Raw genomic sequence first — 23,791 nt, forward strand, 5'->3', positions numbered from 1 at the left:
AGCTTACTCACTGAACCAAATAATAGATTCAAACACTAAAAGGATACTTCCTCAACTTTCTGTGCTGCAGACGTGACACTTGAATCAGCATTATTAATGTTTTCTCTACCACTTTAAGTCCAAATAATAAAGAAACAATAAGCAAAGTGCTGATCTGTAGCATTTGCAAATTTTCATGACATAATGTTCCCACCACAGCTGTGATCACAAGGTTGGGAGGAAATGCACAGAAGATCACTTTCATATAATATTTTCACCAATCAGATGCAATCGATGTAAACACGTCAAGAACATAGATAATAATAAAATGTGGTTTATGGCCACATAAACCTGAATTCAACGAACTTCCTGCAGTGGACCCAAACCCCCAGACTCTGTCATTCCTGAGAGAGATCCTTGGTGGGTCTTTCAGGACTGAGTGCCCAACTTATAAAGCACTCCAGTCATTATCTGGGATCAGAGATGTATGTGTCAGCAGACCGAGGCCATCTCAGTGTGGTCCTAACGTCACTGTTTCCGGCATGTACACTTGGCTGGCACGGCTTGGGTGTGCCCGGTTTCATTGAAGATGGCCTTTCTTATTTGTTTTATACCATTGTTATTTTGTATTATTTCAAGAAATAAACTGGGATGCAAACACATGTCCTCTGCCATCTTTAGCCAAAAGTCTGCATTTGGTCTTTAAATTTAAACATTTTCACTTGAGAGTCAGCTTCCTCTTTATAAGCAATGCCCTTGAGATACATAATCTAAAAGAGGTACCATAAGAAAATTAAGTATGTCAGTACCAAAATAAATGTGCCTCACAAAAGAAAGTGCTGAGTATATAGGGAACGATTACAATAGTGGGGGGAGAAAAAAGTCTATATGTTAGGACATTTGCCGATCTTATACAAATGTTTAAAGAACCAGATCTTTTTAATCCCCAGCTGAAATGCATTACACACGTTGTTTAACGATAAGAAAGGAGGAACTATCTACATGTGCTTCCCATATAAACGGAAGAGACAATTTTTGAGGAGGGAAAACAAGGACATTGACTCACAATCAAGTCATTCCAAAGCGGTGGAGTCTGTGGTATTTATTCTCTGTGTGTGTGGAACATTTACAATTTAAAAAAAAAAAAAAAAGATAGCCCACATCATTCCCACAAAGTCTATTTGCTGAAAGGAAACATGTCATTGGACCGAAGAGCTCCAGAAGAAAAACAGAGGTATGTGATTAACATTCTCAGTGTTTCTTTCTTTTTTAAATACAGATATGTTTCAGAACATTTTGAGATATATCCTAATATTTAACATGGGAATACTTGAACAAACGCCCATTTTGGTATATATTTGTTCTTCAAAATTTGCCTCCAAATGAGAGAGAGAAAAAAAAAAAGTATGACCTAGAGCAAGATAGAGAGAAAAATTTGTTTCTGGGAAGGACGTGAAAGGATCCCTGAGACAGCAACAAGGCATTCAGTGTGAAGCTACTTATCAGTCCAAAAGTGGCTATCTTCCCAGAGGAAGGTGTAGGAGGGGAGCCCTGGCAAATCTTATCTTCGAAAGGAGATAGATGGTCCCTAGAGTAACAATGACTCCATCAAGTTTTCACTGAAGAGTTTCCAGTTAAATAATGTCTTTCCACAAATAATTTGCTCTCGAAAGGCAGCCCCCAGACATGGGAAGCAGAAGGAATGGCTAAGGGCTGTGGAATGTTCTGAACATGAACAGTAAAGAATGTCAGTCTTTGTAATTGAGAAATGAGATCACTTTGAAAAAAAGAAATGTCTAGAACCAGGGCTATTGCACAAGGAAGGCACGTTTTTGGAGCCTCAGAAAAATGCATTCTCAAGATTAATCTTTACATCTGTTTCCAGAGGCTTCATTCAAAAGTTGACACTTTTGTACAAAGAACAGCCTAGAGCTCACTGTGACAAGCAAGCAGCATTGCCAGCAAAGTACTAGCGACTCATAAATCTGTGGGAGATTGTGCATATAGAGTGCAGACACCCTCGTGACACCCCTGCAACCTCTCCTTGCCCCCGAAATTTGGAGGCTTGGAGTAAAAAGAGAAAATAAAAGCAATATAGAGTGTGAGAAGAAAGTAGCCTAATATATAAAATGAAAGACAAAGGCAGACTGGATTATGCCAGCGAGCCATCTGCACAGCTGAAGGCTTCTTCCAGCAAAAAAGGCTCCACTGTTCCTGAATCAATTGCTTCCTATTCACAGGCTCCCTGTATAGGGCTAAATTCAAAATGGCTCTCGGGAACTTCTTGCCAATCCTGTGGTCTGATTTTAGGCTCTATTTTTCTCTTTCTTTTTAAGACCCACGGATGTAAGTATGTATCAGTGCTGTAACCTTGCCAGCGTTCACTGGAATGAGTCAAAGGGACCTGGCATTAAATCACAGGGATTTGAGCTGCTAATAAATACAGCAGGCCCCATCCATTGTTGATTAATTCTGACTGAAATCTAAACACCAAACAACAAACACTCTTCTGAACTGCGCTGGTGCCCATTAGTTTGATGTGTTTATTAGACAGGGCTGTGTTCTTTTAAGTTTATTAACAACAGATTAAAAAAACTGCAAACAAATCTAGGTTCCTTTCTATGATTTAAAAGTGCGGGTACCATTTGCTAATGTTTTTAGGGTTTGACAGCAAATCCAAACAAAGCTAAAACATACCATCGTGTCAAATTAAGATCCTGGTACAAAGTATGAATAGTTACTGTCAATGCGCAGCTCCTGTTATTCAACAAATAATCAAAATTTCTACTTAAGTTTGTAACTTTAAGAGTTGTCATGCTTTTGGTTTTTTTTAAATCCTTCTCGGAATAGAGATTTAAGTAGTATCATAGGATGAGATGTAAAATCTCTACAAGTGATTTAATCTATTGCATACTTTTAAAGATTATAGAGGATATGTCATGGTATTTGATTATAGTTATCATAGAGCACTTCCTAGAGGTTAATTCTAAAGTGGGTCAACTAGCACACGGCCATGAATATGCTGTATATTATTTATTAACAGTGCTTAAAGTGAAAAAATTTACAAGCAAATGTTCAATGTGCAAAGATAATCAATGGTGTCTCAGTATCAAAAAATCAAGAGATCAAAGACCACAAGTACAGATTTTCAAACTTTTAATATTAACTCTGCTTATTAATTCCTGGATAAATCCTTGAAAATGTCCAAGGTATATACTTTTAACAACCTGGCAGAAGACACTGAAGTCCCAGAGAGTCTCAAAAAGATACAATTACCAATTACTGCTATTCCAAGTTCATCAGTGGAAGCAAAGATACAGAGACACATAAGCCATATTTATAGCCCAGGAAAAATTCCATAAAGTGTATTTACATTAATTTAAGCTGTGTAAAGACTATATATATATACACACATATATATATATACATATATATATATACATGGTTTGCAGAAACTATTAATAGGAGATATATATAGAGAGAGATATAGATATATATATAGAGAGAGAGAGATGGAGATATATACATATAGAGAAATCTATATATATGTGTGTGTGTGTGTATATATATATATATATATATATATATATATATCTCCTATTAATAGCTTCTGCAAACCATGTAATTTTAAATAACTCTTTAGGTAATGTGTGAAGGGGGAATAATTTTCAAGTTTTTACTAAACAGAAAATTTCGCATTAAATCTAGAGCCTTGGAAGAGCCACCATATCCCAAGGTCATGTGAGGCAACATCTTGATTTGAAAAGCCTTCCATAAGTGCATCTGCTATTGCATTCACAAAATATTCCAACCCAAATCTGTTACTGCAATATCTGGATTCTCCTCAGAGCTTCCCAGACCACCAGAGCTCAGCTAAGCAACTCCAAAATTAAATCATTACCTCCTTTAATCCTAAATCATGTCCTGTTAATTTTTACAGCGTGTAAACTACTAAGCTCTTATTCTCTGCTTCTTTCATGAATGCATAAAAACCACGATAGTGAAGATCAGAAGACAACTACAACAGATTATAAAATTGATTGGTCTATTCAACCCAAAGGTTACTGTTATTATGGTGGTACTGGTGCTGATTATGATTATATGAGTCAAGAGTAATGTTTGATTTTATGACATGTATAAACAAATCCTTTTTACCAAAAGAAAGCATTATAAACATTTCAAAGACCATATGGTATGAAAAATACTGCATTGTGTCTAAAATGGTAAAGATCCAAGCCCCTCATTTAAAAAAAAAATGCTATGTACGTTTCATCTAGTATATGCCTCCATGACTAACTATTGCTTGATAATCAATTGAGTAGAGAGAAGAAAAGATGAGGGAAGAGGGTAAAGAAGAGGGAAAGGGAGGGGTGAAGAAGGGAGAGAAACAAAGAAAGGAGAAACATCTATTGAAGCTAACATAAATCAAACAATATTTTCAATCAGTGACAGGTAATCATAAAAACTGAAAGAATAAAAGGATAAATGACACCAATTACCAACAATTAGTGACTAAATATTCTGCCTCTATCAGTTAGAAAGTTAGCACTTTATAAAAAAAGCTTTGCATTGTCAATTTTTTGACAAATACATCAATACAATTAGTGTCTTATCTTTTAAGATAAATGCAGAAAATGGGGAGTTTTGTAAAAAATTCACCTTTTTTAAATCATATTTGAAGCAAAATTCCTCTATCCAAAAATTAAATGGTATTTTGAGTTGGCATCCTAGGCCCTTAATAACGTAGCCCTACACAGAATTTCCAGACTTATTTCCTATGGTGCCCTGATTTTGCATTCATGTGGTTTTGTTCCTATCCTTTGTTTTATGTACAACGCTCTCCCTTCTATATCTATCTGTCAGTTCTCCAAAGTCTACTTCAAAGGCAGCAGAGTTAAAGAAAAAAATGTAAACTCTGAGACAAATAACCTGATCCAGCAGAAATCTAGATAAAGTGTGAACAATAATTACATAAAGTAGAATATCTTAAAATTGTAAGCTTATGTACAGCTTCCTCCTAAAATTGCACCATAAACAGGATTATTATCAATCTCTATATTCAGTCAAAAATAGCCTTCTTTTGTATCTATTAATTATTTCTTGAGTTCCTACCATATTCTGAGTACTATGCTCCCAATATCAAGGTGTTATTAACTGTCACCCTTTCCTGATCCCCAGGTTTGTTCTAAACTATCCCTCTGAACCACTTTAACACTTAACACATTCTATCTTTTTTGGTGTTTGGGTTTTTTTGTTTATTTGCTCATTGTTATTTATTTCATTCCCACTATATTAAAAAACCCTCAAAACCAAGGTATTTGTCTTTAGAGTTCCCAAATGTCCAGTACCTGGCACATAGAGAATATGTGGTGATCGCTCGTTGAATTAAGACACAAAACCGAGGGGCGCCTGGGTGGCACAGCGGTTAAGCGTCTGCCTTCGGCTCAGGGCGTGATCCTGACGTTATGGGATCAAGCCCCACATCAGGCTCCTCCGCTAGGAGCCTGCTTCTTCCTCTCCCACTCCCCCTGCTTGTGTTCCCTCTCTCGCTGGCTGTCTCTATCTCTGTCAAATAAATAAATAAAATCTTAAAAAAAAAAAAAAGACACAAAACTGAGGGGTGCCTGCATGGCTCAGTCAGTGAAGCATCCAACTCTTGGTTTCAGCTCAGGTCATGATCTCATGGTGGTCATGGGATGGTGCCCCACGTCAGGCTCTCAGCTCAGTGTGGAGTGTACTTCAGATTCTCTCTCCCTCTCCCTCCCACTCTCCCTCTCTTTCTCTCTCAAATAAATAAGTAAAATCTTAAAAAAAAAAAAAAAGACACAAAGCTGACTTTTAGAGAATGAGATTCAGAATACAAAATCCACTTTAGCACTACAAACAGATAGCTAAAGCCCAAATCACACAACATGGGAAAGGATTTCCAAAAGCAGTGGGGGTGCAGCAAGTTAAAATGAGGTGAACCTGATAAAAGTACTCTAGAGGTACAGAGAGAGCCAGCAAAGTAGCCTTCTCAGAGGCAAGGAGCACACTGCAATGTATAACCTAAATCCCATTTTTGTAAGAATTGGAAGATGTGTTCTGCCTGGTCTCAGGGATTTCCATGTGCCTGGTTCCAAAAAGCAAAGGAGAGGAGGACCAATGGGAAGCCATGCATACAGGCCTATTTGCAGAGAGCAACAAAGGAAGAAGGGAAAATGCATAGGAAAGAAACAAACAGACACATACCCAAGGGCCCTCCCCAAATAGCTGCCCATCTCCATAAGAAAAGTAAAGCTAATCAAACTTATACACAAAAGCCTGAGCTATAGTACAAATCCCAATTATCCTGAAACCAGCCCTGGCCACTGCCCTGTGTGAGCTTCCTACAGAGAGTTCGCCCAAGAACAACTCACCTCATCCAAAGACAGGTTATTAGAAAAGAACATTCACAACATCAACTCAAAGATACTTTTCAGAAAAGGAGAAAAGGAGCAGGAAATACAAATTACAAACATAGACCGGTTTCCAGGAAAATTTTCACTGAGGAGATAAATAGCATGACTAGACATTTTCACCTTTAATTTGAAAACCTCAAGGAAGTAATAGCTTCTATTATGCTAGAGCACAAAGCCGTAGACACAAAATGCGAGAGAACCTAAGAAACAGTGAGACTACTGGAGAAAATGAAACATGAACCTACAGCTCAAGGAAGGAATGGAGGAAAAAATGAGATTATCACAGAAATGAAGAGACCAACAGGATTAGAAAAGAAAATGATACATGGAGAAAGTAGTGAAAAGAAATTTTTCAGATCCTAAGGAAGAAAACTAAAATAATGGAACCACGCATACTCTTAAATATAACTCAAGAAAACTTTCTGAAATGAAAGAGACTTTGAACCTATGCAAATGAGTACAATGCGTCCCAAGAAATATTGGCAATTAACAATCAACAAGTAGATAGCAACTAATAAAATTTAAAGAAAAAAAGAAGTAGGCATTGGGAATTCAGGCAAAAATACCATGTGACTTATAAGAGAGAAAAAGTCAAGCTGGCATACTTTGCAAAAGCAAGATTGGGCTAACCACAGTCAAGCCCATTTAGAGTAGAAGATAGTGAAGGTGCAGCTACACCACATCTAGAAGACAGAGTAGCTACATCCAGAAAACCATCACCGGAAGGAAGTGAGCCTATGATTTTTCACTCAACTATCAATCAAGTATAAAGACAACAGACAGTTCTGCACATGTAAAAAATCAAGAAATATTCCTCAAAAATACCTAGCCCCCTTTTCATTGAAGGAGACTCTGGACAAAGTGGTTCAGGGCAGATTGTTTCAGGTATGGAAATGAATAAGGAGCCATGAGTTTGAATTTGAATTATGGTGAAGTATGGTGAACCAGTCACTGTCCACCAGACCTAAGATACATGCAGTTATATAAACCAAATTGGACTTCAGTATGCTGTTCATCTATTCCAATACTGTAGGGCTCAGGACCAAATAACTACTGCCAAAGATCCCTGCAGACCAAACCATCCCATGAACTCTTCCAACCTTGCTGCCAAGTTTGGTAACTACACTGCCTGATGGCCCCTGATTCCTTCATGCATTCCTCCTTGAAATCAGGACATCCATTTCAACAGTACTATCTCACACCTTACTTCCTGGACAGCAACCACTGCAAAACTGCTCCAGTGATGAGTCCTCACCACCCTATTTCTCAATGCCTGGTAGGGAGAGTATATTCTAGGCCCTTTAGGATACATAGTGACGAAGTGAGTGAGTGGGTCATATATGATAAATCTCCCAAATCTTTGGATCCCTTCATCAATCCTAGAAAAACTGAATTGCCAAGAAAGGAAAACTGATTAGAAACAATTTTTGGATTTGAACTGTATCAACAGGTAAGCAGCTGTATTGCTGCTGACAGCCAAATCACAATAGCATAGAAAAAAAACATTTCTCCTTGATTTGGTCCAAGAAAAGTGGGAAAATAGCCAAGGACACAATTTCTAGTCAGTTCAAGAGGTTTCATCTAAGAGTGATGTATAAATCTCCATTTGGGTTATTTCTTCGCTAGTGAAGGGAGGGGGAAGAGTAAACATTTGTTAGTGATGGCCCTTAGCAAAATGTTTTCCTTAAAGGCAAATTCTAACCCCATGTCTATTTCAGAAGAGCCTATAGACTGGCATATCGATCTCAATGAATTCATGAGAAGCCAGTTATTTAGTCAGATAATAAATGGCAAATATGATGCAGTCCATTCCAGAAACCACAGAATAGGCGGAAAAATGAATGGATTCTGGTTCATTCAAGAAAGGAATTTATTAATGTCAAAGAGAGAAACTTGAATCTAATCCTCAAGAGAAAATTATACGTAGCAAAATGTACACCTCTAATACATGTTATTAATAAAAGTACAAGTTAAAAAGAAAAGCTTAAACTATTTCCTAATATTTTAGTTTGTGCATAAATAAGAACAAATTTCTTAGTGGAAAGAATGATGGTTGGGATATAATAGGAGCTCTGATTGGCTTCCAGACTCACAATAAAATAGCTGTATACTAAAGGTTCTATCTTTTAACTTGGTCAGGTAGTCAGTAACGCAATTATCCATTTACTGGATGTCTAACATGTTCAAAGTAACTGTTCAAATGTTCAAAGTAACAAAAACTATGTAGAAAACAAAACAAAAGCTGCCCCGCCCTGACGGAACCTAGACCCACTTCAGGAGAAAGAGATGCACATTGAACAGACAGAATCTCAAATATATGATCATTAAGAAAGAGTCAAGGGAGGGGCACCTGGGTGGCTCAGTCAGTTAAGTATCTGCTTTCTGCTCAGGTCATGATCTCAGGTCCTGGGATCGAGCCCCACGTAGGGCTCCCTGCTCAGTGGGGAGTCTGCTTCTCCCTCTCGCTCTGCCTGCCCCTCCCCACTGCTCATGATCTCTCTCTCTCTTTCAAATAAATAAATAAAATATTTAAAAAAAAAAAAGAAAAGAAAAAAGAGCTAAGAGGGAGGAAAAAAGAAGTAGGAGAAGAAGTAATGTTTGAGACTTGATATGAGGAGTTCGCTCAGCAAAAGGTTAAGTTAAGAGGACACCTCAGGTGGCAGGAATTGCATGTACAAAGGCCATGAGCCTAAAAAGAAGAGTGTTTTAAGAACCAAATGAAGGCCTATACTATTGAGTCATGTAAGCAAAGAAGAGGGTGACTCCAGAGGGAGTTGGACAAGGTGGGCTGTGGACAGACTGTGCAGGTTTATACTAAGTAGCTTAGAGGATATTCAAAGAACATGGATAACAATTGAAGGTTTTTAATGATGGAAAAACTAGGTTTAACTAAAAGTATAACCAATAATTTCTGTAGTTCTCCTCAAACTTGAAATCCAAACTCCTTACTGTGACCTAGGTAGTACAGCATAACTAGAAATTACTCTAACACACAAAAAAAAGTCCTACAACTGATGGCAGTGGAAGTACAAATAGTCCCTTGTTTTCCCCTATAGTTGGTATGCTGCTTTAGTGAAATATGTCTATCCAGTAGGGGAGGGAGAGTGTGCTATTCAGAAATCATCTGGTAGCTATATTCCCCATTAGAAAATCTGCACATGAAAAACACAGACATCGTAATAGAAACAAGACAAAACAAAAAGAGCAAAGGACATAAAGAGGATTTTCACATAGGAGAAAACTCAAATAGTTACTAAACTTATGAAAAGTATTCAATGTCATTAATAACCAAAGAAAGGCAAATTATAGAGAAACAACAGGCTTTGGGTTCTCTTTGATTAGCCATTTAGATTGGCCAAAACTTTTTAAACGCTGGTATGTGTATGGTGGTACCGACACCTCCGTGCTCTGCTGGTCAGGCTTGCAAATGAATAAAACCTCCTGCAAAGCAAACTGACAATGTGTGTCATGATGGCTACAATATTCAGTAATTATAATTCTAAGAGTCTATCCAAGAAAAAGAGTGAAGAGACATATGATTTTTCAATTTTAAAGTTTAATGTAGTATTCTTTATTTTAGTAAAAAAATGAAGAACCTAAAACTGCAAATGTTTGACTCTCAGGTAATAGTTAATGAGACACTAAATGATATAATATGCAGCCAAAAAAATTCACACAATAATATGTTTGAGTGTCATAATTGAGAAATGTTTTAAAGACTAATGTGTGATGTTAACTAACTGGAATTTAAATAAGAACTTGAAAAAAAAGACTAATATGTGAGGTATACAACAATAAGCAACAAATCTTTCCTAAGATACACTCAGAGTAAGTGATCAGAATATTGAGAGGGGACTATTTCTAACAGTATGGAAGGACTAAGAATACACATATTCAAATTCTTGATGAGCAAAGGGGCATGGATTCTAGTGGCTCTCCTTCTTGATGACCGGATTGCTGAAGGAGTGTATCTTAAGAAGCAAGGTGGTCAGGGGCACGTGGGTGGCTCAGCTGGTTAAGCATCTGCCTTAAGGTACTCCACTGTTATCATAAATCAAGTATCATGTATAGATAGGTCTATTTCTGAGCTCTTTTTGTTGTTCCACTGGTCTTATTTCTGTGATCATACCAAACTAATTTTACTACTCTAGTATATTTGGTACTAAATCATTGCACATTATTCTTCATCAAAAATATCTTAGCTCTTCTGGATCTTAGCACCTGTAAACAAATGCTAAACTCAGCTTGTCAGTTTTCAAAACAAAAGAAACCTTTGGAAGTGTGATTCTTCCAATCCTTGAGCATGATCAATGTCTCATTTTATTGAGATCTTTTGTCTTTCAATTCATAATTTTTTTCCATAAAGATCTCAAATAAAGTTTAAAAGATTTATTTCTGGGTACTTGATACTTTCACACTACTGTAAATGACGTTTAAAAACTTCAGTTGTTAAATGCTTGCTGTTCATTTATAAAAAAAAATTGGAGATGCTTTCTTATAAAACCAACAATTTATGGATTCTTGGGAACTGTCTAAGTATATGATTAGATCATCTTCAAATAATAGCAGTTTTCTTTCCTTCTTCCGATCTTTATAAAATTTATTTTTTTTCTTGCCTTAATGAACTAAGGTTACCAATATAATGTTAAAGCGTTCTTGTTTTATCCCCAATAGTATTGAGGATGTTTTCAATATTTCACAATTTACCATTTTATTTAGTATAGTTTTTTTGTCACCCTTTATCAGGAATATGCCTTCAAGTCCAACTTTGCTAAGTTTTTTACCATAATTGGATGTTGAATTTTAGCAAATGCCTTTTCTTTCTCATTGAAATGATTATATGACTTTTTTTCTTCAAACTGTTAGACATTAATGGGTTTTCTTTTTTTTAAGATTTTATTTATTCGTTTGAGAGAGAGAGAGAATAGGGCACAAGTGGGAGGAAGGGGCAGAGGGAGAAGGAGAAGGAGAGGGATTGAATCTCAAGCACACTCCCTGTTGAGTGCGGAACCTAACACGGGGCTCGATCTCATGACCCTGAGATCATGTGCTGAGCCAAAATCAAGAGTCAGATGCTTAATCAACTGAGCCACCCAAGCACTCCCAACATTAATTGATTTTGTAATGCTAAACAAAATTTACACTCCTAGACAATTCCCAACTTAGTCATGAAGTATTTTTCTAATACATTGTTGGATTTGGCTTTATTAATGTTTTGCTTAAGAATCTAGAATGTATGTTTATGAATGAGTCTGACTAGTCATTTTTATTCTTCATTCTCTCTGTTAAGTTTTTGTTGCCAGGGTTATGCTAGATTCATAAAATAAGTAACTGATTTCCTGATTTTTATATGCCTTGGAATAATTTGCACAATATTGGAACTACTAATGCTCTAAGTGTTTGCAAGAACTCTTCAATTTAAAAAGTCTGGTCCCTATGATTTTTTGTAGGAAGATTTTTTAGCTACTGGCTTGATATCTTTAATGGTTATGATATTATTCCAGTTTTCTATTTCTTCTTGAGTCAGTTTTCCAGTGCATTTGGCCACTTTATATAAGTTTTCAACATTTTTGGCATAAAGTTCTTGAGAACAGCTTTTAATTATTTGTTCTTATTTACAGCATCGGAAACCCATTGCCCTTTCTACACTTATTTTTGGATATTTGCATGTTCTCTTCTTTTTACCTTGATTAACCTAACCAGATATTTGTCAAATTAGTCTCTGAAAAGAATAGGATGTTTACTCTATTAATATTCCCTGTTGAATTTTATTTGCTGTTCCATGTATATTTATGTGGTATTACTTCCCTTCTCCTGTTTTCTTTGGGACTATTCTGCTGTTACTTCTCTAATTTCTTGAGATGGAACTTTATTCATTAATTTTTATTCCTTCTTTTATACTGAAAGCATTTAAGGCTATAAATATCTTACTAAGTAGTAATAGAGATGAACATCACGGTATTTTATAAGTTATATTTTTTACAATGCTTAGTTCTTAATTTCTAAAATCCATCATGATTTTTTATTTGACTCATGAAGTATTTAGAAGTATTTTTTCTTTATTTTTAAAAATACGGAGTTTTTCTAGTTATGTTTTTGCTATCAGTTTCTAACAATTGCTTGGTTGTCAGAGAATGTGATCTGTGTAACATCCAGCTTTAAAATGTATTGGAACTTATTTTATAGCCCAATGTATAGCTAGTTTTTATAAACATTCTATGTTTTTTATTTAACTATATACTGCTTGTAAAGAGACCATTATTAGTTTTCTTTAAAAATGTTTTTATTTTATCTTCACTTTTGAATGATAGTTTTCACTGGATAAAGAATTCTAGGTTGACAGTTATTTTCTCAGAAGATATTATTTCACCTCACTAGTATATATTCAGGCTGCATATCCATGTAAGGGTTGACTATGGTTACAAATTCTTAGAGATTTTTTCCCCCTTTACCAGCATCAATGTTTGAGACATATTTTCTTGAAGTTCTCACTTGGAAATGGAGGAAAAGGAAGGTTGTATTCATCCTTATTCAGGTGGTATAGTCCTTAGAATATCAACTCTATGGATACCCCTCCTCATAGGTAACTTGGATAGGCCCTGGGCTTTGACCTCCATCCTCTGAGCTCAGGTTGAGTAAGCATCTTCAAGGTGAAAGCCATCATCACTGCTGTGCTTACATCTGAGTTCCTCCTTTGACTCAGTTCCTATGCTGAATACCCTTTTATGGTGTCAGCACATGATTGCATTCTAGAATTTTTTATCCAGCATTTTAAATTGTTTTCAGAGGAAGGGTTTATTCTGGTCCCCAGAATATCACATTAGAGAAAACGAAATTGTTCTCAGTTTTTAGTGCCCCACTTTTAATATGAACAAACAACCAAAGATCATCAGAATTTTTTTTTTCCTAGAGAGAGAGAGAGAAGTATTTGGGGAGGGGCAGAAGGAGAGAGAATCCTAAGCAGACTCCATACCCAGTGTGGAGCTCAATCTCACAACCCTGAAATCATGACCTGAACCAAAAACAGGAATCGGGTGCTTAACTGACTGAGCCACCCAGGTGCCCTGAGATCATCAGACTTTTGAGGAAAATCTCTATCATGAAAGACGCAGACAGATACAAATGGGGTGGGGGAGAGAAGCTTGGAAAAATGGTAACCATACAAGCAACAAAAGAAAACTGCAAAACCATTAATATCCTCAGAAACATAAGAAGAGATGTTGTGTCTCTGAAACAAAAACTGTTTAGATAGATACATCAATAGAACTCTGGAAATTTTTAAAAATCTATTAGTAGAAATGAAAATCAATAGATGTATTAGAGTATAAAGTTAAGAAAACCCCCCAAAAATGAATTTAAATATAAAGACAAGAAATAGGGAGACTCTGAGAGACTAAGAAAAAAAATAAGAAAATCAAAGAAGGAGTCCAAGAGAACTGTCATCCAACTAATAGTAGTTTTAGAAATGAAGAACAAAGAAAATTTACCCAAAATAAAGGACGTGATTTTTCAATTTAAAATATTCTTCTGCATGCTCAGCAAACATACAAACGGGTATACAATAATGCATATTGTCATAAAGTTTTAGCATACTAAGGGCAAAGGTTCAGGGCGGTGAAGAGAAAGGAACATGTCAAAAACAAAAAATCAGGAGTTATAATAGCATCAGAACTCTCTATTATAAATATTAGAAGCAAAAAGAAAATGGAAAAATGGCCTAAATTTCTGAAAGACAATTATTTTCAGCTGAGAGTTCTATGTCAAACTCTCAGGAAAGTATAAGGATAAAATAAAAATATCTGAAGACATACAAATGGCCAACAGTACATATAAGATGCTCCATAGCACTGATCATCAAGGACATGAGATTAAAACCACAATGAGCTATCTCCTCACACTTGTTAGAGTGGCTATTATCAAAAAGGCAAAAGATACCAAGTGGCAACAAGTTGGCAAGGATGTGGAGAAAAGGGAACCCTTATGTACTATTGGTAGGAATGTATATTCATTCAGCCACTATGATAAACAATATGGAGATTCTTCAAAAAATTAAAAATAGAACTACCATATGACCCAGGAATTCCACTTGTGGATATTTATCCAAAGAAAATAAAAACACTAACTTAAAAAGATAAATGCATCCCCATGTTCATTGCAGCATTATTTACCATAACAAATATGTACATAATGGACAACTTAAATGTCCATTGATGGATGAATGGAGAAAGAAAATATGGTATACACAATGCACTATTATCCAGCCACAAAAAAGGAATGAAATCTTGCCATGGGTAACAACATGAATGGACCTTGAAGGCATTATGCTAAGTCAAGTAAGTCAGACAGAGAAAGACAAATATCTTAAGATCTCACTTATATGTGGAATCTAAAAAAAAAAAAAAAAAAAAAATGGCTCATAGAGACACAGAACAGATTGGTGGTTACCAGAAGCAGGGGTTGCAGGGTAGGTGAAACATGTGAGGGGGGAATCAAAAAGTACAAACTTCCAGTTATAAAAATAAATAAGTCATAGGGATGTAATATACATCATGGCAATTATAGCTCATAATACTATATTGCATATTTGAAAGTTGCTAAGAAAATAAATCTTGAAAGTTTTCATCACAAGAAAAAAATTCTTGCCAGATGTATGGTGACAGATGTTAACTAGCCTTATTGACTCACTTCTCAATATATACAAATATCGAATCATTATGTTATACACCTAAGATTAATATATTGCTGTATGTCAACTATACCTCAATACAAATATTTTTTTCAAACATACAAGGTCTCAAAATATGTATATTTCATGCATTTTTTTTCAACCAAGTACTGAAAACTGTGTCAACCAAAACAAGAAAACAAACCAAGAAAGAGGAAGATGTGGTTCCAGGAAACAAGAGGTCTAACATCTGAAAGAATCAAAGAGAACTCACATGATGATGGTGAGTGAGCGTCACAGGCCCAGAGAGATTCTCCAAGAAGACAAATTTCACAGAATATTTTATATGTTACAATGTACTGAAAGGAGAAATAGAAAAATGATCTAGTTTGCAGTTGATAAGAATACAGAACACCAGGGAGCCTGCATGGCTCAGTCGGTTAAGCGAGTGCCTTCGGCTCAGGTCGTGATACCAGGGTCCTGGGATTGAGTCCTGCCTTGGGCTCCCTGCTCAGCGGGAAGTCTGCTTCTACCTCTCCCTCTGTCCCTCCCCCATGCTTGTTCTTGATCTCTCACTATCTCTCCCTCTCTCTCAAATAAATAAATAAAATCTTAAAAAAAAAGAATACAAAACACCAATCAAATACACAGTCAATCAGAATAGATAAAGAAGATGTAAAATATATATATAGAGAGAGAGAGAGAGATTATTCAGCCATCAAAAAGAATGAAATCTTGCCATTTGCAATGCTGTGGATGGGGCTAGAGTGTATTACGCTAAGTGAAATAAGTCAATCAGAGAAAGACAAATACCATATGATCTCACTCATCTGTGGAATTTAAGAAAGAAAACATGAACATATGGGAAGGAGGAAAAGAATAAAAAGGAGAGAAGGACACAAGTCATAAATGACTCTTATGATACACAACTAAGGATTGCTGGAGCGGAGGTTGGTGGGGGATAGGCTAGATGGGTGATGGACATTAAGGAGGGCACTTGTGATGAGCACTGGGTGTTGTATGTAAGTGACGAATCACTGAATTCTACTCCAGAAACCAATATTGCACTATATGTTAACTAACAAAATTTAAATTTAAAAAATTTAAATTAAAATTTTAAAAATACACAATCAGAAAACCAAGACAATTATTAACTCCAAGGAAAATAATAAGCTGTGTAAGAAAGAAAGAGTAGTCATTAAAAAACCTGCATGGCTTGGTTGGAAATGGTATTTACCTGATAATAAAAACATAAATTCCCAATACTTACCTCGGCAAAAATTTTATATCCTAAAAATGTAGGATCACAAGGGATGTGTTCACGTTACAGGGGTTTGTGAGAGCTAAAGTCTCCTTCCTCGCAGAAGGAAGTACTAATCAATGCCCAAACCTGAAATATTAAGAAGCAGCAATAGGAACCTGTCACTGAAGATGGTGACATGAGTATAGGCGATCGGCTCACTTTATTGAAAACAATGGCCTCTGAGAAGGGGGGAGAAAATCAGAGGAGAGTACAGGGGGCTGATGGTCTTATGTAACAAAATTAATAGAAAAACGGATTCTTTAAACATACATAATTTTGATTTTAAAAAAAATACGAAGATTCAGCCACTACTTTAGTTGGGTCTACAATATGGGGCACCCGAACACCATACGATTTAAATATTTTGATTTTTCTCCCATTATACAGACAAAAACCAACCTGAGGCAACGCCTATACCAGGACACCTGTGTCACAAGGAGCTCCGGTTACACTGGAGAAAGGGAGGAAAGTGCGAAGTGTTGCCACGTTTCTCTTGGCTCAAGTCGCCACTTCATGAGAAGCTGCCATCTGGCGGATGATGATGCATTATTGGGTCCTTACGCCTGACAACATAATGCTTATGAGAAATATATATGGTCTTCCTTTTCACAGTGATATCCTAGAATCTTGCCAATGAAAGGCACTTTTCACCCACTTTGAGCATCGTTATCTCTTTCTCACAGTTTCTACCTTTATAAGAAACTTTATAAGAAACTTCCCTTCCACCACATGAGAGATTTTCCCTACGCTATTTCTATTATCCTGAAAATGTTTTTCTCACCCAGTTCCTCACGCTGGTCTGACTACCACACAGCATTAATGAAGCTTTATGCGTAGGTTGGGGTGCGGAGGGTGACAATGCTCTCTGGTTTTTACTTCACACAAATCATTTCATATGTTTCACATTTAAGGAGGTTGGACTCGATCACTCATTCAATCTTTCTAAAGCTCCGCTATGTTCTGCTGCCAGAGCCCATAATTACCATAAAACAGGTTGATTTCAGGCCGAATTGCACTGGAAAATGACATTTTGCATTTTTATTGGCACTTTGAAGAGAACATATTCTTCTCCAGTTATTGTACTTTTAACACTAAACTACTGAGAAATAGTCTTTCCATACGTATTATAAGAAAAAATATTTAAAATTTAAGATTTATTCCCTTCTCTTGTAATTTTTATTAGCATTTTAAGCAAGTTCAGTGCCCATCAGACCTAGGTCTAGTTATTTTTATTGATGCCATATAGACAATCCATAATCAAAACCACCAGCAAAACTGCTATGTCTCCTCCGCTCCTGCTAGAAAATTGGCAGAAAATTCTCATTTAAAACTTGCAAGAAAAACCCAGAGGAAGCTTGCAGAAATCCTTTATGCTATATTTCCCAGCAACAGAATATTTTCCTGCCTTTGAAAACTCAATTAAATTTTACTTCACCAAAAGTGTGAAAACCAGGTGGCACCTAAGAATCCCATCCCCACTCTGCCTTATTCTTGTAAAAATAACACTATGATATTTTGCAACAAATAATATAAATCCCCTTTGACCACCCTAGCAAAATGTTATATCAGAGTCCATGAATACGGAATATTGATTTTCCCTCCAAGCAGGAAAGGAAGAAACCTGACCAGGGCACAAAACTCTCTGTTCCGTGTACTTCACCAAGAAAATAGATACTCTGCCGCCTGGTGTGGTACTATCATTGCCTTTGTGTTCCAAACTCTCTTGGGTATTCTATTCCTATAAGGGATGCTTAAGTAAGCTCAAGCCACATTTTGAAAGAAAATCCCTCAAGTGACCATTTAAGCCCCTCACTGCCCCTAAACTTCACCCAGCCTCTGAGCACATCAGAGACTGACCTTACCCTTCTCCAAAGAAAGCCAGTCATTGTTTCTTTTGTGGGCTTAGAAGGGACCGCAGTTGGATTTCATTCTTCCTTTACTCGTGTTCAATTAATATTGCTTAACCTAGGCCAATCTCTCAAGAGGCCTGAGTTGAAGAGAAGCACATCATGAAGGCTTCCAACAGCACCACCAGCTTTTTGCAAATCTGAGAATTATCTCAGTTTTGCTTGGTTCTGCCAGGGCCAAAGTTTCATCCACACTTTGTTTTGTTACCACGTTGGATTGGTAGAGACAGAACCACAAAGCAAGTGAAAATACCAAGCAGAGTTCAGAATTCTTTCAGCAGGTTAGAGAAACTATGTTTTAGGAGTCTTCAGGGTTTCTCAGGAAAGCCTAGAGAAGTCAAGTGACCGTTCGAATTCACTAGAGGATTAATGGCAGTGCCAAGTGTAGAACCCAGTTTTCAAACCTCCCTGCACCGTGTCAACATTAAACTAGAGTCCCCAGGTGCTGAACTTCACAAGTCAAAGTAGACATCCTGCTGTAACCAGATACAGGGCTGGATTCACGTGAAAGGACTGAGTTAGAGATACACAAATGAGGGTTGCAGCCATTGACTTTCCCAAGAGAGAAAATGTAAGTGGATATATTTAATATGAAAAAAGAATAGACCTAAAATTTATGGCTTTGACCGTTTGAGAATAAACTTGAAGACCCAAGACACGTAGTGATTTGAAACTTTGCTAAAATTGGAAGAGAAACCAGTCTGTGAACCTGGCCTCAAGCCTCGCATGCACACTTCAGCAGAGCTTTTGTTCTAGGTTTCTCCTCTGCACAAAGTAATGCTCATAGAGTGATTTTTTTTTTATTTCTTATAAAGAAAAATGGCCTCAAAAGAGAAAGTCAACTGGATGTGTGAATGAGGAAATAACAGAAAAGCAAGGATATCTAAGAAAATAATCTGCCTCAGATGACATATTAGGTAAAATATATACTGTTGAATACAATCATTCAATCAATTAACCAACAAAAAATACTCTTTGAGTTCCTAATGCATGCCTGAGCTAAGTCTTAGGGGTACAGCTGTGAATACCTATGACACACTTCATGTCCTCAGTGAGCTACAAATAACCAGTTTCGAACAAGATGCCTGTTATAAAGGAGGAGTATGAGGTATCTCAGGAACATAGCACCATGGAGCCTGACACCGTCCTCCCGAGAATACCTACCTGAATGGGGGACACTGAAGGCTAACAGCTGTACTTTAGGTAGAAATAAGAGCGAGTCATTAACTTGTTTCAGCAAATGCCTTAGTCAGTCCAAAAATTATATTTTGTGGAGAAAATGATATCTTTTAGAAGTTATTGCAAATTTGGGGATTCTAAAGATTCTAGAGCTGTTTATCCCTTGAGAATGTTAATGATAGGAGAATAACGGAGGGCTGATGCCTGAGACTCCTGTCAGGAAGTAAAATGAGGGCTATGACCCAGAGATACAAACAGAGAAATGCGGCTAGAGAGAGGAGAGGAGGTGACCAATGGCACGAAACGCTTCAAGGGTTTAAGAAGAACAAGGAAAGGGGAAAGACAGTTTTATTAGAAATCTTCAAGGGAGTGGTTGGAGTGGAATGGAGGGTGGTCTGACTGTAAGGGGGAGCAGGGCTCATGTGGACTGGACATGGAGGGAGCAAATAAATAACTGTGCTCTTTAAAAAGTGTCACAAGTGGTCACCCCTCCTCACTTCAAGGACCTCCTGAAATCCTATTCCTTTCAAGAAATTGTTTTTAATAGGAAGAAGAGAAGAAGACATTCTTGTTTGCTTTTCCTCAAACATCACCACAAACTGTCACTAAACGTTTGCATATTCTAAATGCTTAATGTCTTATTTATTCCACAGTTATTTCACACAGTCAGATGAGATGCTTTTAGATGGGCAGCAAACCAGAGACAATATTTGCGATCTTGAATTATTGATAATTAAAGCAATAAAATCACCACTCACCAAGACTATTCTAGGAAATTTTACCTATAGGGAGCCTTAAAAGAGTGCCACCTTCAAAGCTGAGTCTGCTCAGCCTCTCACTGTGTGGCAAAGTGGCCCCAGTGTTTCCCACACTCGGTCTGCTCTGCCGTTCACAGCTCTCGGGTAGGTCACTGTCTGCTCCAAATCATTTCAGGTTTCCCTTACCTACATTAAAAAGTGAGCATGCCTTAGCTTGCCCTAAAGTGTCCTCCACAATACAGTCCCAGCTTAGCCAACCTTCCAATATTACCTTCTGAAAATCTTCCACCCCGTCCAACTGACCTACTCCCTATTTCTTGTGCCATTCCTTCCTGAATGAAAGCTAGTCTCCTCCTTCATCTGTACATATTTCTCTTGGCCACCTCTGTTTTATGCCCTCCACTTGACTATAATTGAGGGACTATAGTTAAAGTATTTATGACAGTGTCTGGTGATAAATACATTTTCTTTCCTTTTTCTCCCTTCAGTAGGCATTTATTAATGAACTCTGAATGAATGATAATCTAGTTTCTACTGTATCCTGTATGCATCTTGCATGATTACTTTTTGCCTGATTATTCTTTTTCAGATGTCTTTTTTTTTTTTTATTTTAGTTCTAAGTTCCTAGAAGTAGAAAGTCTGCTTACTGACATTATAAAACCAGCACCTTAGCCACACCATAAAGACCTCTGGATGATGATGATTGCTCATTTTCCTTCAGTGTGTTAGTATATACAATGCATGCAATTAATTGAACTATGAATTTATTCTCTATCATAAGGTTAGCAGACAAGTAAGCCAAAGGATTACCTTTATTTATGCATATAATTATGATTCCACAAGAAAATACACTTTTTATTTATTTTTAAAAGCCAATGCCATCTCTCAGTAATTTTCCTGTTTCACCCTATTTCATTTCACTATGGCTTCAAAAGATATCCTAAGCTTTTTAAAGTTAATATTCTTTAAATCCAATATCAAATATGAGTCAGTGGTATGCAATATAGCTACCTCTCCTCCAATTCAGAGAAGTTCTATTTTCCACATGATAAAATATGCCTCTGTCCCTTAAGGAATACATAGAAAATCTCTACATTTTTGCTCTCCCCTAAGTTCATTTTCTGCAAACATACATAACATCATAATCTTATTTCTTTGTTTTTGGCTACATAATAATGACATAAACATTCTTAACCCACATTTATTGTAGAGTAGCACCATCTTTCACACTAGAAAGAAATGCTAGTAAAGTTGTGCAAAATTCAGGGGTGGCTTTCAAAACTTTTTGTCAACATTTTTCAACTGCTCTGTTTCAAAACCATAAAGTTTTGAACCAAAGACATTTGGCAAGAAACTGAAACCATGTGAATCAAAGAAGATGAGAACAAGAATAATGAAAGTTGACTGATGTGAAACCCACAAATCTCTCCCAGTTTTAACCAAATAATCATATAAGATGACTGTGCTTTCCTCTCCTCCAGCTCCTCCCGCCCCTGCCCCCCCAACCCCACCAGTATCTTTCGCTATTTTATGTGGTTGTTACTAGACTGAAAATTCTTACCTTTTCCTGCATCTTGAGAAAATGAGGAAACATTAACCACCAGGTCTAATAATTACCAAATCCAAAGTATAAATATCCTTTGCAGCTATCATTCGATTTTTATTGATTGATTCTACAAACTCCTACTGGGCAGTTTACTTTTTCTTGTATCTGTACAACACCACAAACCAGTTATTAAATAAATAAATAAATAAATAAATAAATAAATAAATAAATAAATAAAAATTCAAATGCTGAGTCAACTATTTTGCCCAGTCACTGGTTTTTGGTTCCAGGGTTTTGTTTTCTATTCATTTCAATTCCTTTTTTTTTTAATTGACCCAAAACTGGGTGTTATGTAGACAGATTAAGATAATAAAAAGTATCTTATTTAAGGTTGAACAGACAACTAATGAAATTCAGATCGCATGGCGGTGGGAGGCTACTGTACACATAACATGGTAACACAAGAAAATAATATGAGTCCAGAATCTTCTTCTCACAAAGGTAACTGAGGAGATAGAGGACACAAAACCATTATAAATCTCAATCCTATTATTTCTTATCTGCTCAACCATGGGCTTTCACTTAAGTCTTACCTGTAGAAGTGATGTGGCGGGATTTAATCAACTTTAAGTTTAGCTCCAAAACAGGACCAAGAATAGGATGCAAAATGTAACGGGGTGCCAAAAAGTGCAGTAACCAAGGTAGGTAATAGTTTAATGTAATATTTTTAGAAATGAACAAACTATGCCTCACAGACTAGCTGCCTGATTTTTAAATAAAGTTTTATTGGAGGGCCAGGATTAGGGTGAGGCAGTGAGGCAGAGTTGTTCAAGGGCAGGATCAGATTTGCCTTTTTAAAAAATTTTCATACAGGGCTTATCATGTAGGGGCTTTTTGCCCCTTCTTGATTTTTTTCAATATGGCATTAAAATAGCATTTATCTTCATTACTGCAGTTTTTGAAACCCCTTTAAATTTTGTCCCTGATATGAGTGCCTCGCTCACCTTACCTTAAACCTAACCCTTCAAGACTTAAGAAAAACTAAAAATAAAACACTAGGAAAATATGTAATGTGTAGGTAATAAATTACTGAAATTATTTGCCAGCAAGCAGCTTTAATATCTAATAGATACTACATTTTATTTTAAACAGACAAATTTCACAAGCAACCTAATACTATAAAAACCCAAAGCAAGAAAACCATCTCCAAAGGCAGGGTGGTAATATACGAAAAGAAAAAAAAAAAAACCCTTTTATTAATAAAAGACTGACAAATTAGCAGCTAGTTCTCAGTTTTCTTGCCCTCTTGGTATGACTGGGCTGTGTTTAGTCTGGCCATTCCTTTTCATAGCCAAATCTTTGAGTGTTAGACAGTGCAGCCTGGGACACCTCAGTTTCCACCTACTGCTTAGTACTCTAAGAGCAGCCTGCTTAGAAAGGTGAAAACAGTTTCAAGTACATGTTACGTTGAATTTCTAGCCTTTCTTAAAAGGCAAGTCCTTTCCTGACTCTTTAGAAATGGCTGATTACCTGGCTTTGCTTCTGTCCAGAGGCAGCTGTCCCTGCCCGGCAGATGCACTGTCTCACGGGCCTTCCCTGTGAAACTGCTCCACACAGAAGGCACTAGGCATGAGCTCCGAGGCCTAATATAGGGAAGTCCGAACTGCAGGTGGGACAAGTGTGAGGGGTTGAAGGAATTCGAGATTTAGAACTTTGGAGAACACTCTCTGATTCCCCGTCTATAAGCAAGGCCCCCCTCAATAGCTCTACCATAGGTATGACTCCCCTAATACAGAGTTCAAGGTTATAGAGAGCAGTTCAAATTACCATTTATTTATTACAACTCATTATTTTCACAACTGGGAAATATAGGAGAGGAATTAAGCGATTTTTCAATTTTTTCTGTAGGATCGAAACTTCATGATAGCATCATTAGAGGAAATTTCTCTTTACAAAAATATTGCAACAAATAAGTGTTGCAAAATAATAGAATAATGGTATTATCATTTGGGTC

The 23,791-nt window shown here is 36.7% G+C and overlaps 1 long non-coding RNA gene across 1 annotated transcript; it reads left to right on the top strand.

Annotated features, from left to right (window-relative positions):
* Positions 1-1,056: 1,056 nt before the first annotated feature.
* LOC117802434 lies at positions 1,057-17,234 on the top strand. Its single transcript, XR_004625847.1, has 3 exons — positions 1,057-1,213; positions 15,253-15,367; positions 16,775-17,234. It is a non-coding gene; the product is annotated as an uncharacterized LOC117802434 (long non-coding RNA).
* Positions 17,235-23,791: the final 6,557 nt, after the last annotated feature.

The sequence above is a fragment of the Ailuropoda melanoleuca genome, chromosome 5, assembly GCF_002007445.2.
Source record: "Ailuropoda melanoleuca isolate Jingjing chromosome 5, ASM200744v2, whole genome shotgun sequence".
In the NCBI taxonomy this organism is placed as follows: Eukaryota; Metazoa; Chordata; class Mammalia; order Carnivora; family Ursidae; genus Ailuropoda; species Ailuropoda melanoleuca.